Raw genomic sequence first — 13,752 nt, forward strand, 5'->3', positions numbered from 1 at the left:
ATGCCTGATGAAAATATGGGTCAGTGGTTTTGCAAACGCAGGAAAGACTTCTCTAAAAGAAAGATCTCCTGAGAGGGCTTGAGAAATCCCCCTGTGGGCATGCTACAGGCTACAGCTTCTAATGTCCCCCCCTCTCCCGCCATTGTCTTTGTGGTTTTACCTTTCTAATTATTGTGGGAGACCAGAGGATACACAATACATGAGGTCAATCTGCGTTCACTTCTCAAAGCAGAACTATCTTCTTTTTTGCACAAGTCTTTACCAGAACATGGAGGGTGTGCAGGATACACTGGCCCAACAAATGAATGACAGCCCTCGGGCCTGCTCTCATGTGCAGTGGGAGCCTGGCCACACTCGCTTTTATATGTGATTTGAAACACAGACCAAATCCTGAATTTCTGTAATCAGTGGCCATTACGAACATGGTATATATTCTGCTTCTACTTGAAGGGCTTGAGCGAGTTTCCTCATCTGTAGAATAGAGATGATATTCCCTACCCATTTTAGAGATGGTGAAGGGTGGGGAATGGATTGAAAACAGCCTATAACCCAGGAAGCATTAGGCTTTTTTGGTTTGGGGGGTTTTCAGCGATACTTAAAATAGGTGTCCTTTTTATTTTACCAATCTTTTCTTCTGCTTAGGGGACAAAGGAGCAATACAACGGACAAAACCTGAGTGCCAGTAAGCTTGTAGACAGGCACAGTGCTGGGTTTATGGTAAAACACACAGAAGTTCCCAGTTTGGTGCAATTAAAAACACTCTTCTTATTTCTGCCTCAATTTATTTTTTGTGATTGCAAATAATGCTGCAATAAACATAGGGATACATATATCTTCGCAAACTAATGTTGTTTTATTTGCGTAAATACCCAATAGTGATCATTGGATCATGTGGTGGTTCTATTTTTAACTTTTTGAGGAACCTCCATACTGTCTTCCACAGGGGCTGCACCCTTTTGCATTCACACCAATAGCGCACAAGGGGTTCCTTTTTCTCTACATCCTTACCAACACTTGTTGGTCCTTGTGTTTTTTATTTTAGCCATTCTGACGGGTGTGAGATGATATCTTATTGTGGTTTTGATTTGCATTTTCCTGCTGATGAGTGATGCTGAGCACCTTTTCATGTGTCTATTGGCCATCTGGATGTCTTCTTTGGAAAAATGTCTGTTCAGTACACAGAAGATTAGCATGGCCCCTGTGCAAGGATGACATGCAAATCTGTGAAGCACTCCTTATTTTTTGTTAGTTTAAAAGGGGGGAGGGGAGGCCGGAGGGACAGGGGGAAAGAGAGAGAGAGAGAGAGAGAAACTTAAGCAGGTTCCATACCCAGCGCAGAGCCCAACGCTTGATCTCAGGGCCCTGAGATCCTGACTTGAGCCAAAATCAAGAGTCAGAGGCTTCACCGACTGAAGTATTTAATATTTTTTTTAAAAGAAGAAAAAAAATCTATTCAAATCCTCTGCCCATTTTTTAATTGGTTTGTTTTTTGTTGTTGAGTTGCATAAGTTCTTTATATATTTTAAATATTGACCCCTTATCAAATATGTCATTTGCAAATATCTTCTCCTATTTCATAGGTTATCTTTTTTTGTTGTTGTTGATGGTTTCCTTTGCTGTGCAGAAGGTTTTTATTTTGGTGTAGTCCAATAGTTTAATTTTCCTTTTGTTTCCCTTGCCTGAGGAGATACATCTAGATGAATGTTTCTATGGCTGATGTCAAAGAAATTACCACCTATGTTTTCTTCTAGGAACTTTATGGTTTCAGGTCTCCTATTTAGCTCTTTAATCTGTTTTGAGTTTCTTTTTGTGTGTGGTATTATGGTCCAGTTTCATTCTTTTGCAAGTAGTTGTCCCGTTTTCCCAACACCACTTGTTGAAGAGACTGTCATTTCCCCATTGTATATTCTTGCCTCTTTTGTCATAGATTAATTGACCTATAAATGTGGGTTTATTTCTGTGTTCTCAATTCTATTCCATTGATCTTACTTTTGTGCCAGTACCATGCTGTTTTGATTATTATAGCTTTGTAGTATACCTTATAATCTGGGATGGTGGTATGTCCAGCTTTGTTCTTTCTCAAGGTTGCTTTGGCTATTAAGGGTCATGCATGGTTTCATACAAATTTTAGGATTATTTGATCTACTTCTGTGGAAAATGTTGTTAGTGTTTTTGAGAGGAATTGCATTAAATCTGTAGATTGTTTTGGGTAGTATGGACATTTTAACAATATTGGTTCTTCCAACTCATGAGCATGGACTACCTTTCTGTTTGTTTGTGTCATCTTCAATTCCTTCCATTAATGTTTTATAGTTTTTGGAGTACAGATATCTTACCTCCTTTGTTAAGTTTATTCCTATGTATCTTATTATTTTTGGTACAATTGTAAATGGGATTATTTTCTTAATTTCTTTTCCTGCTATCTCATTACTAGTATATAGATTTCTCTATATTAATTTCATGTCCTGTGATTCCACTGAATTCTTATTTCTTCCTATTTCTGCTCTTCTGATAGGGATTATGGCAGAATTGTTCCTCCACCCCTAATGATGTTTATGTCCCCATCTCTGGAACCTGGGTGTATATTGCCTTACACGGCAAAGGAGAATTAAGGCTGCAGATGGAATTGAGGTGGTTCATCAGCTGACCTTAAAACAGAAAGATTGTCCCGAATTATCCAGCTGGCCCACAGTAATCATGTGAGTTATCAAATTTGGAAGAGGGAGGGCAGCCCGGGGGGCTCAGCAGTTTAGTGCCACCTTTGGTCCAGGGCATGATCCTGGAGACCCAGGATCAAGTCCCACATCGGGCTCCCCGCATGGAGCTGCTTCTTCCTCTGCCTGTGTCTCTGCTTCTCTCTCTCTCTATGTCTCAAATGAATGAATGAATGAATGAATGAATGAATAAATAAATAAATAAATATTTAAAATAAATAAATAAATAAATAAATAATATTTTTTTAAAAATTGGAAGAGGGAGGCAGAAGAGGAGGTCAGAGTTCCAGGACTCAATCCACCATTGTTGGCATTGAACATCATGAACCAAGGGATGTAGGCAGCTTCTGGAAACTGGAAAAGACAAGGAAATAGATTATTTCCTGCAGTGTTCAGAAAGGAACACAGCCTTGGTGATACCCACATTTAGCCCAATGACACTTCTGACCTCTAGAATGGTGAGGTAATAATTTTTCACCACCAAGTATATGGAAATTCGTTACAGCAACCAAGGAAAACTGATACATAAATTAAATCATGTAAGTTCCTTGGAGCAGTAGGATGGTAAAATTGGTTGACTTTCCCATATGCCAGTCTCTTAACTAGTTTGCCAACTTACCTATATGATTGCTCCTCTCCAGGAGTATCTATAGGATACCCACTAAGCTTCTTTCCAGAGGGTTATAAAAATGCACCCATTTAGAAAATAAGAGATATGCACTGTCTTAATCCTGAGTTCAACTCTAGAGGAAATTGTTACTGCTTCACACGCATAACTCTATCGAACTCCATTCTGAGGATGGGAATGGGAGGGAGGGGTATAGTCTTTTACCACATTCCCAAGTGAGAGTTCTCCATAGGTGGTCTTTGCTTTCTTTTTTCTTCTTCTTCTTCTTTTTTAAAAAATTTTTAAATTTAAATTTTATTTTTTATTTATTTTTGATTGGAGTTCAATTTGCCAACATATAGCATAACACCCAGTGCTCATCCCATCAAGTGCCCCCCTCAGTGCCCATCACCCAGTCACCTCCACCCCCCACCCACCTCCCTTTCTACCACCCCTTGTTCATTTCCCAGAGTTAGGAGTCTCTCATGTTCTGTCTCCCTTTCTGATATTTCCCACTCATTTTTTTCTCCTTTTGCCTTTATTCCCTTTCACTATTTTTTATATTCCCCAAAAGAATGAGACCATATAATGTTTGTCCTTCTCCCATTGACTTATTTCACTCAGCATAATACCCTCCAGTTCCATCCACGTCAAAGCAAATGGTGAGTATTTGTCATTTATAATGACTGAGTAATATTCCATTGTATACATAGACCACAGCTTCTTTATCCATTCATCTTTCAATGGACACCGAGGCTCCTTCCACAGTTTGGCTATTGTGGACATTGCTGCTAGAAACATCAGGGTGCAGGTGTCCCGGCGTTTCACTGCATCTGAATCTTTGGGGTAAATCCCCAGCAGGACAATTGCTGGGTCCTAGGGCAGGTTTATTTTTAACTCTTTCAGGAACCTCCACACAGTTTTCCAGAGTGGCTGCACCAGTTCACATTCCCACCAACAGTGCAAGAGGGTTCCCCTTTCTCCACATCCTCTCCAGCATTTGTGGTTTCCTGCCTTGTTAATTTTCCCCATTCTCACTGGGGTGAGGTGGTATCTCATTGTGGGTTTGATTTGTATTTCCCCTATGGCCAGTGATGCGGAGAATTTTCTCATGTGCTTGTTGGCGATGTCTATGTCTTCCTCTGAGAGATTTCTGTTCATGTCTTTTGCCCATTTCATGATTGGATTGCTTCTTTGTTGTTGAGTTTAATAAGTTCTTTATAGATCTTGTAAACTAGCCCTTTATCTGATACGTCTTTTGCAACTATCTTCTCCCATTCTGTAGGTTGTCTTTTCGTTTTGTTGACTGTTTCTTTTGCTGTGCAAAAGCTAATCTTGATGAAGTCCCAATAGTTCATTTTTGCTTTTGTTTCTCTTGCCTTCATAGATCTTGCAAGAAGTTGCTGTGGCCAAGTTCAAAAAGGGTGTTGCCTGTGTTCTCCTCTAGGATTTTGATGGATGCTTGTCTCACATTTAGATCTTTCATCCATTTTGAGTTTATCTTTGTGTCTGGTGCAAGAGAGTGGTCTAGTTTCATTCTTCTGCACGTGGATGTCCAATTTTCCCAGCACCATTTATTGAAGAGACTGTCTTTCTTCCAGTGGATAGTCTTTCCTCCTTTGTCGAATATTAGTTGACCATAAAGTTGAGGGTCCACTTCTGGATTCTCTATTCTGTTCCATTGATCTATGTGTCTGTTTTGTGCCAGTTCCACACTGTCTTGATGACCACAGCTTTGTAGTACAACCTGAAATCTGGCATTGTGATGCCCCCAGCTATGGTTTTCTTTGCTTTTTTAATGATTAGAGACTTTTCTAAAGCCAGTCTTAGAAGCTAAGGTGACTTTGCAAACCAAACCCTTGGCTCCCCACTCCTCCCTCCCTTTCTGCAGGGCTCCACAGTCCTGTTTTCCCATCTCTATAGTTTCAGTGGGAGACACCTGCCTTCTTTGTCCTTCAGCCCACTTTTCTGTAACCAATTCCCCACTGTAGACAGGAGACAGCAGAACTTTGGGTTCCTGTCAAAAAGACTTTCTGAGGGGGGCACTTGATGGGATGAGCACTGGGTATTATACTATATGTTGGTAAATCAAACTCCAATAAAAAATATACAGAAACAAATGTCAAAAGGACTTTAACCAGTGCTCCGCTCAGACCTCTCCTGTGCACATGTGCCTGGGAGGCAGGAAGGATAGAGTCCTAGGGCTTAGGTCCTTATCCAAGTGAGGAGAAACTTACTACTCAGCACCATGCCCAGGGATGTTCCTCAGATTTGCTGAGGCAAATCAAGAGAAAAATAAAACATAACATCACGTTCCTGGTGCCCAAGAGCCCACTGGAAATAATCAGAGGAAATATCAGAGATGGGTCTTTGTGTGCAGCAGCACCAGCTGCCAAGAAACTCTACTGCTCTCTGCTTTCCACAGAATCTGATGAGTACCTGGATTGTTCAGTCCACAAAAATAAACCCAAGAAAATTCTGGAAGTGTAATGGTGATGGTTGCACAACATCGTGGATGTACTCAATGCCACTGACTGTACACTTAAAAATGGGCTAAGTGGTAACTTTTATGTTATGTGCATTTCACTACAATTAGGGGGGAAAAGACACTTAATAGCTTGCTTCTAAAACCAAAGATGCATTCTTGATTCTCTTCTTTCCTCACTCCATATGACTAATCTGTGGGAAGGCTGATCAACTGTACCTCTAGGAGGCTTCTGGAATATTCCCCTTCACCACCACAACCATGCCCTCCACAACTACTGGTGCTCTGCTTCAACTGCCACAGTAGGAACCTCCTAACTTATAACCTGCCTCTTCCATAGACCTTTCCCCTTTAGTGGCCCACTTCCCCCAGCAGCCAGATCCTAAGTTAGCTCATGGTGTTCCTCTGGTGGAAACCTGTGGGATTCCCCTCATTCTTAGAATAAAAGCCAAGTGTCTTACCTGGACTCCAGGCCCCCGTGATCTGACTCAATTGCCTCCCCAGCCCCATCTCCTGCCACTTGCTTTCTTGCTCATTGGGTTTCAGCCACAGTAGCCATCTTTCTGCTCCTTGAATATGCTAACACCATGCCCACCTGTTTTCGCCATTTCTCTGCCAAGTCTTTGCATCCTGGCTCCTTCCAGGCACCGAGACTTCAGCTTCACATACCTCTATAAAAAGACTGTCCCCTCTGACTCTAGAGTAGCCACCCTGTCACTCCATCACATGTCCTTGTTACATTCTCCATAAAGCCCTCACCATTCCCTAACATTTCTTGTTTATTTGTCTAATAAAATATGGCCCATCTCCTCCCCCTAGAATGGAAGGTCCGTGATGATCAGGAACCTGGACTTCTGTGTCCCCAGCACCTAGAACGGTGTCTGGCATATAGGTACACAACAAATATGACAAAGTGAAGGATTAAAATCCCTTTTCCACACACTGGGAATATTGCCAGCAGTGGCTTGACTGGTGGAGCCCAAAGAGATATATCCATGCATTTGGAAAAACAGTCTCTGCAGATATAATTAAGTTAAGGGTCTTAAAAAAAAAAAAAAAAAAAGTTAAGGGTCTTATGGTAAGATCATCCAGGATTACCCTGGTGGGCTCTATATCCAACAAGTGTCCTCAGCAGAGATGGCCATGTGAAGACAGGAGCAGAGATTGGAGGGATGTTGACACAATCCAAGGAACATCCGAAGCCACTGGAATCTGGAAGAAGCAAACAAAGATCCTCTGCCTTAGAGCCTTATCAGGGAGTATGGCCTGGCCAGCACCTTGATTCCATACTTTTGGCCTCCAGAACTGTGAGACAATGCACTTCTGTGTTTTTGAGCCATCCAGTTTGTGGTAATTTGCTACGGCAGCCTAGGACACCAATATACTCCCCAAATTTACTTTTTAAAAAAATTCTTCTGGCATGCTGTATGTTCACGTTGACACCAAATTACCCATACAAACCAGGTTGTACTTATCTTCCACATCTGTCATATTCCACCACCTGTGGGCTGAAGGAAGGGTGTTCCTGTCCCAGTCCTCAGTACCACCCACACAGGGTGCTGGGATCAGAGCAGGCACACAGCAGGTGGGTACTGATGCACTGTGGGGAGTATCCATGTGTCTACTGCCGAGGGAGGCGGGCGGTTACAAAGCAATGGCTCAGGCGTTGGGATGGATCCAGGAAGCTTTGCTGTCTGCCAAAGCCCTGAGTTGATACAGGTTTGGGTATCATTTTGGCCTGTCCACACCTTTTCTACAATCCCTCAAACCCTGCCTTTAGCTCCTCTTACCATGGTCCCCCCTGAGCCTCAATACAGTGAAAAGATTTTTTTTTAAGATTTTATTTATTTATTTGAGAGACAGCAGAGCAAAAGAGAGGGAGCATGAGTGGCACACAGCAAGTCTGATGGGATTCACTGGGATCTTCCCAGGCCAAGGAGGACAGGTCAGCAGGAGAGACAACCGAGAGATCAAAGTAGCCCACAAGACAGCAGGGGAAATAACAGGCCTAAGGCAAAAGCAAGGACCTTGGGGTTGGTTCATCAGTAAAAACTATGGCCCCCTGGACACCAAATGCAGAGGGAACCCCTGTACGCTCCCTGAGCGTCTGGCAGCCGTGTTTGGGAACCGCAGACACATGTCTTTTCCTAAGGCCATACCTCTGTTTTTCTTTCCTTTTTGATTATGGGTTTTTCCACTTCATCTTCCCTGCCCAGGCCTCTCTGGGGAACTTGTGCTCCTTTGCAATGAGGTTTTCCCCGCTTTGCTGGAGAAAAGAGACAGTGTACATGTCCCACGAGGAACACAGAAGGCAGCCTCTACCCCCTCCTCCTGCCAGGGCCCTTCTGAGGGATGGGGGCAGGGAGGGGTGACTTCCCTGCCCTGGGCCAGTGGGGGGCCGAGTGACAGCAGTTGGGAAGGAGGCACTGGGAGGTCTATTTTCCGTTTCTCTTGCTCTTTTTTTCCCTTCCATTTTTTCCCCCAAATGAAGAAAAGAGCAAAAATTAATGTGAAGCAGAAGCAAAAATAAAGAGAGGAAAAGAGCAGATGGAGATGGGATGGTGACCCCGCTGAGGTAAAAACGGGAGGCTTGGGGTGCCTGGGGGTCTCAGTCGGTGAAGCATCTGCCTTGGGCTCAGGTCATGATCCCAGGGTCCCGGAATCGAGTCCCACATCGGGCTCCCCGCAGGGAGCCTACTTGTCCCTCTGCCTCTGTCTGTGTCTCTCACGAATAAATAAATAAAATCTTTTAAAGAAAACAAAACCAGAAAGAGGCCACAGAGGCAAATGGACTTGAAAGAAGAGAGGCTTCCATCTACTCCAGAAAATCTATTTGAGAAGTAAGGCAGGGACATCTGTGATTGGGGGCGCGCGCACACACACACACACACACACACACATACACACATTTGCTCATGTGTCAGAGTATACACAGGCACACACATGGGCTGCTTGGAATGAGTCTGTCTGGGCCTTGCTTGTCCTAAAAAAGTTGTGAAGGGATCACAATTATGGCAAAGGCAGGATGGGAGGACAGACACCAGCAGGGGTGGCAGCCCTGGCACTAGTCCTGGGTAAATTTTTAAAAATAATTTCGTTGTCAAATAAAACACAAGTACACAAATAAATGAATTTTAAAATAAAACAAATCACACAAACCACACAAAACAAACATACGGCTTCACAGATCAGTATAACATGAAGACCCGTGTAACCGCTACCCAGGTCAACAGAGCTTTTCCAGCCAGTCAGTCCCCAAGTCCCGTCTATGTGTTCCCTCCCGACCACACCCTTACCCCAACAGCAGCCCCACCTCCTGACTTTTATAAGAATCACAGACTTGCGCTTTGTATAGTTCATTTATTTATTTTTTCGCTTTTTATAGTTTATTACTCAGGTGTGCATCACTAGACACTGTAGTTTATTTAGTCTCGCACATTTTTAATTAGATGTGTCCTTTCCATCTCATAAATTTCTGAATTTCCTGCTGGATCCTTCCCTTCCTTACAATTTCCCTGTGGCAGACCTGAAGAAGTTTCCCACAGTCTGGATGTTGCCCGGCACACCCACCACAGTGCTAGGAAAGCCCTTGGCTACCATCTGAGAGGACAATAGGGGAATGATGGATAGAACCCCTGGCCTGAGTGTCATCCCAGCTCTGACACTAACTGGGAAGCCATCTGGTGTAGCCAGGGGACCTCTAGTGGAACAGTTAAGGGAATAGGCCACAGAGTTGGGGGAGCAGGTACCCATTTCTGGTTCTAGGACTTAAGATTCTCTGGGTCTGTTTCCTCATCCATATAAAGAGTGTGCAATTCATATCACAGAGTCGTCATAAGGATTCAATGAGAAAAACTCTTCTTGCTTCTCCTGAGACATGAGTATCAGGATATATGCTGGTGCTATTATTACCCTCATTCTTTTTTTTTTTTTTAAAGTTAATTAGTTTGTTTATTTATTTATTTATTTATTTGACAGGGAGCGCGGAAGTGCACAAGCAGGGAAGCAGCGGGCAGAGGGAGAAGCAGGGAGCCTGATGTAGGGCTCTATCCCAGGACCCCGGGATCATGACCCGAGCCGAAGGCAGACACTTATCCAACTGAGCCTCTCAGGCCCATTACTAAAATCACTTTAGGCAGACCAGCTCGCCTCTGAAGTTCAGGTCAGTCATCCAAAGAATCCGTGTTTTTTCGTTACACAGTTAAAAATACATGCCTTTGAAAATGCATCCTAGTGAGTTGAAATCCGTGTCTGCTTTCCTTCTTCCTACAAGGCTTCGCCTCTTTTCTATTTGCTTTGGCATTTGAACGCGTTCCAGACAAGTCAGTCATTTGAGATGAGGTCATTAATTTGCTTGAAACAGACATGTGTCAGCCTTCGTCAGGGGGCAGCATTCATTTCAAACCTTGCCAAGAACACACTGAGTGAAATAACCATTACACATGCCCTGACCTCCCGATGGGTCCGTTTTGAGGTTCAAACAAGATGATAATGGTCTTGGGTTCGCTTTGAAAGTGAAAGCACTGGCAAGGACAGGTGCTATTTTTCTGCCTTTCTTTCTTTCTTTTTTTATATTTATTTTTTTAATTGGAGTCCAGTTTGCCAACATACAGCATAACACCCAGTGCTCATCCCGTCAAGTGCCCCCCTCAGTGCCCGTCACCCAGTCACCCCCACCCCCCGCCCACCTCCCCTTCCACCACCCCTTGTTCATTTCCCAGAGTTAGGAGTCTCTCATGTTCTGTCACCCTCACTGATATTTCCTGCCTTTCATTCTTACAGACTCAGAGCACAAGCAGTGGCTCCTCCTCACACCTTGCTGGTGGCTGTGCTGGGACCGGACCCTGGGTCCTGACCCCCAGCCCCGGTAAAGCGTGCCTGGCAGAGGTCTTAACCTTGTCCCACGTCTTGCAGCTCCTTCAGTTGAAAGCAGCTTCAACTATTGTCTAGAAAGAGGAGCCCCTGCCATCGCCATGGACATTCAGTGTGGAGGGAAGACCACTGGCTGGGAGAGGGAGATGGGGAGGGGGTGAGCTGGGCAAGGGCAGGAGGCAGAGACAGTACAGACGCAGTGAGCATCTGGATTCTGAAGTAACAGCAGAAGGGACCAATTTGAGAAATTTCGTTTATCTTTTGTTAAATTTAACTTTCTGTTTGGAGACATCCAGACTCACACAGGAGAGAATAGTACAATGAACCTCCACATTCCCAGCACCACAGGCATCAGTCGTCATGTTTTGCATTTCACCGGTTGTAACCTGTAGAGATGGAGAGAGTGAGATTAGTTAGAAGGTGAGGGAGAGGGGAGGGTGATGAGGGAAGAGAGTGTAAAAGGGAAGGAAGAATCTAGAGTGACCCTAGGCCTCTGGCCATGTGTGGTAGAAAACCTTATAAGGAGCCAAGCCAGTACAGAAGAACTCGGATGAGCTGGGAGAGCAGAGTCAGTGCTGTTTGCCTCCCTACCTCTCAATTCCTTACACTAATATTTACTAAATGAATAGGCAAAGGATTCTGGATACTGAGGTCCAGCAGGGGTGAATGCTAAGCAAGAGAGAGCTGATGGGTCATCTGTTTTGTTTTCCCTCTGGTCCTCATACGTTGCTTTTGCCTCCTGAGGATTTCTGAAAATGAAAAATAGCTACCTTGCCAGAAAGAGAGAGGTTTCACTTATGAACTGAAGGATGCGAGAGAATGTTCCAGAAAAAGACCAGGTGGTGTAACATGGCTGATGGTTCCATCTTACTACAAGCTGCCCAGGCTGTGCTCCAGGGGCCTCTCTGCTGGGCACAAGAATTCAGCTCTACCTGGCAACCCCCTACCCTCTCTGCCATGTGTCTGGGAACACACCTAGAGCACGTGATGCAGGAAAGGAGAGGTACCCACGGTAGATCACTGCTGACCTACAGAGGGCCTGGGACAGATGCAGGCCCCTCTTCATATTCTGGACATTCATGCTTACATTCAGTTTATGTCAGGATGACACTGACTGTTCTCAGACATGGAGAGCTTCCTGCTTCTCCTCCACTATGTATAACCAGAGATGTTATCACCCCAGTTGGCCAATCATAATTCCAAAGTGACTTTTCCTTATCACAATTTATGCAATTACAGGCAACACCAAGGGTGCTCTTTGAGTCTGGTTTTATTACTTCTCCAGGTGTAAATAACCCCAACACACAGGCCTGAGTCACTTAAGGGCGCCCTCTGACCAGCTCTACGCTACTGCTTTCTCCCCTTTGCCTTCTAGCCAAAAAGCAAAACTATAAATTGCTCCTTCTGCTAGACTTCTTCCAGCTGACAGTCTTCAAAGAAGCCTCTCTTGCTACAGTAATTTTTCTCATTAATTTGAACTCAAAGTATGCACGTGCTATTTTGACAAACCTGTTGCACTATATTTGCAACCATCACCATGTTGTCGTTTGACACGTCAGTGTTGTGTCATGTTCTTGACTAGACTCAGAGTTCCTTGAAGACTTGCTTCTTTGCCCCCCATACAGAGGCAGATGTCTAGAGTTTACGGATTCATTCGGAGGTGCTTCTTCTGAGTCTTTCTTTAGGCAGCTTCCTGCCCCAAATATAGAGATTAGAAGCCTTAAGGCAGTGGACATTACTCAGCACCACCTGGGACCTTCTGAATTGTCTTCATCATCTCTGACACCTGTGGAGACCTTGAGAGTGACCCAGAGGGCACATGTTGCCTTGGGTAAATGTGGCCTCAGGGTGAACCCGTTTCTGAGAGTTGCATGTTGGTTACTAAGACTTTTAATATTTCTTATCATCAAGGGCAGGAATTTGAAGTTGAGAAAATTCTGTACAAACAGACTTTGTTAAAATAGTTCTCTTCCCTGAGCCTCCCCTATGCTTTAGTGACTTTTCTACAATCACCTGCCTTTGTTCAATCTAGTACAAAAACAGGTAGGTTTTGTCCCTTCTTTGGGTCTTCGTTTCCTTATCAGGGCTCCCATGTCACATAAAACCTATATTAAATGTGCGTGTTAATCTGTTTTAAGTCAATGTAATCCACAGGGATAACCAAAAACTCTAGGTGGGTAGAGGTAGAATTTGCCTTCTCTGCACTAAGAAAATGAAATTTAAAAAAATACACAAAAGAGGTACCTATGTGGCTCAGTTAAGTGTCTGCCTTCAGCTCAGATCACAATCCCGGGGGCCTGGGATGGAGCCCTACGTCAGGCTGTGGGGAGCATGGTTATCCCTCTCCCTCTGCCACTTCCCTTGCTTGTGCTTGCTCACTCTCTCTCTCTGTCAAATAAATAAATAAAATCTTTTAAAAATAAGACAAAATATAAATCCTGTTGTCATTATTAGACTCAACAATCAGAAAATTATTCTCTAGAGCACCTGGCTGGCTCAGCTGGTGGAGCATGCGACTCTTGATCTCGCGGTTGTAAATTCAAGCCCTGAGTTGAATGTAGAAATTATTTTAAAATAAAATCTTTAAAAAAGAAAGGAAGGGAGAAACAAAATAATTCTCTCAAATTGCTATGAAGCATTCTAGAAAATTTCTTCTAATTCCTGCACTTCTTGAACTGGTAACACGTGGATCAGTCTCTGTTCCTTAAATTTTGGGAAGCAATGGTCTAGCCCTTCTTGAAATAACTTGCCATGTTTTAATAAAACAGAGTCTTTACTATACTATTTTAAGTAATATAACAATTAGTTTATTTTTTTAAAAAAAGCATATTTATCCTTCCCCAGTGTTCTCCATTCCTCTGCCTGGAGCAGCCCCACCTCCTTCTTCCTCTCTTCCTCCCTTTGTCCTTCCATTTTCTTTATCCAGAATCCCGATAGCCAACTAACTGGAGGGTTTGACCTTTTCTTATGAGTGAATTTACCCCCGTGTTGCAACTTCTCTGGGGCACAGGCGGGAACAGAGCCAAGAACTTACACTGAACAGGATCACATCTTGAAACAGGGGTGGGTAGGGA

The 13,752-nt window shown here is 43.8% G+C and overlaps 1 pseudogene; it reads left to right on the forward strand.

Moving 5' to 3' along the window:
• Positions 1–1,148: 1,148 nt before the first annotated feature.
• LOC121472379 lies at positions 1,149–1,243 on the forward strand (annotated as a pseudogene).
• Positions 1,244–13,752: the final 12,509 nt, after the last annotated feature.

This window comes from Vulpes lagopus, chromosome 11 (genome assembly GCF_018345385.1).
Source record: "Vulpes lagopus strain Blue_001 chromosome 11, ASM1834538v1, whole genome shotgun sequence".
Taxonomy (NCBI): domain Eukaryota; kingdom Metazoa; phylum Chordata; class Mammalia; order Carnivora; family Canidae; genus Vulpes; species Vulpes lagopus.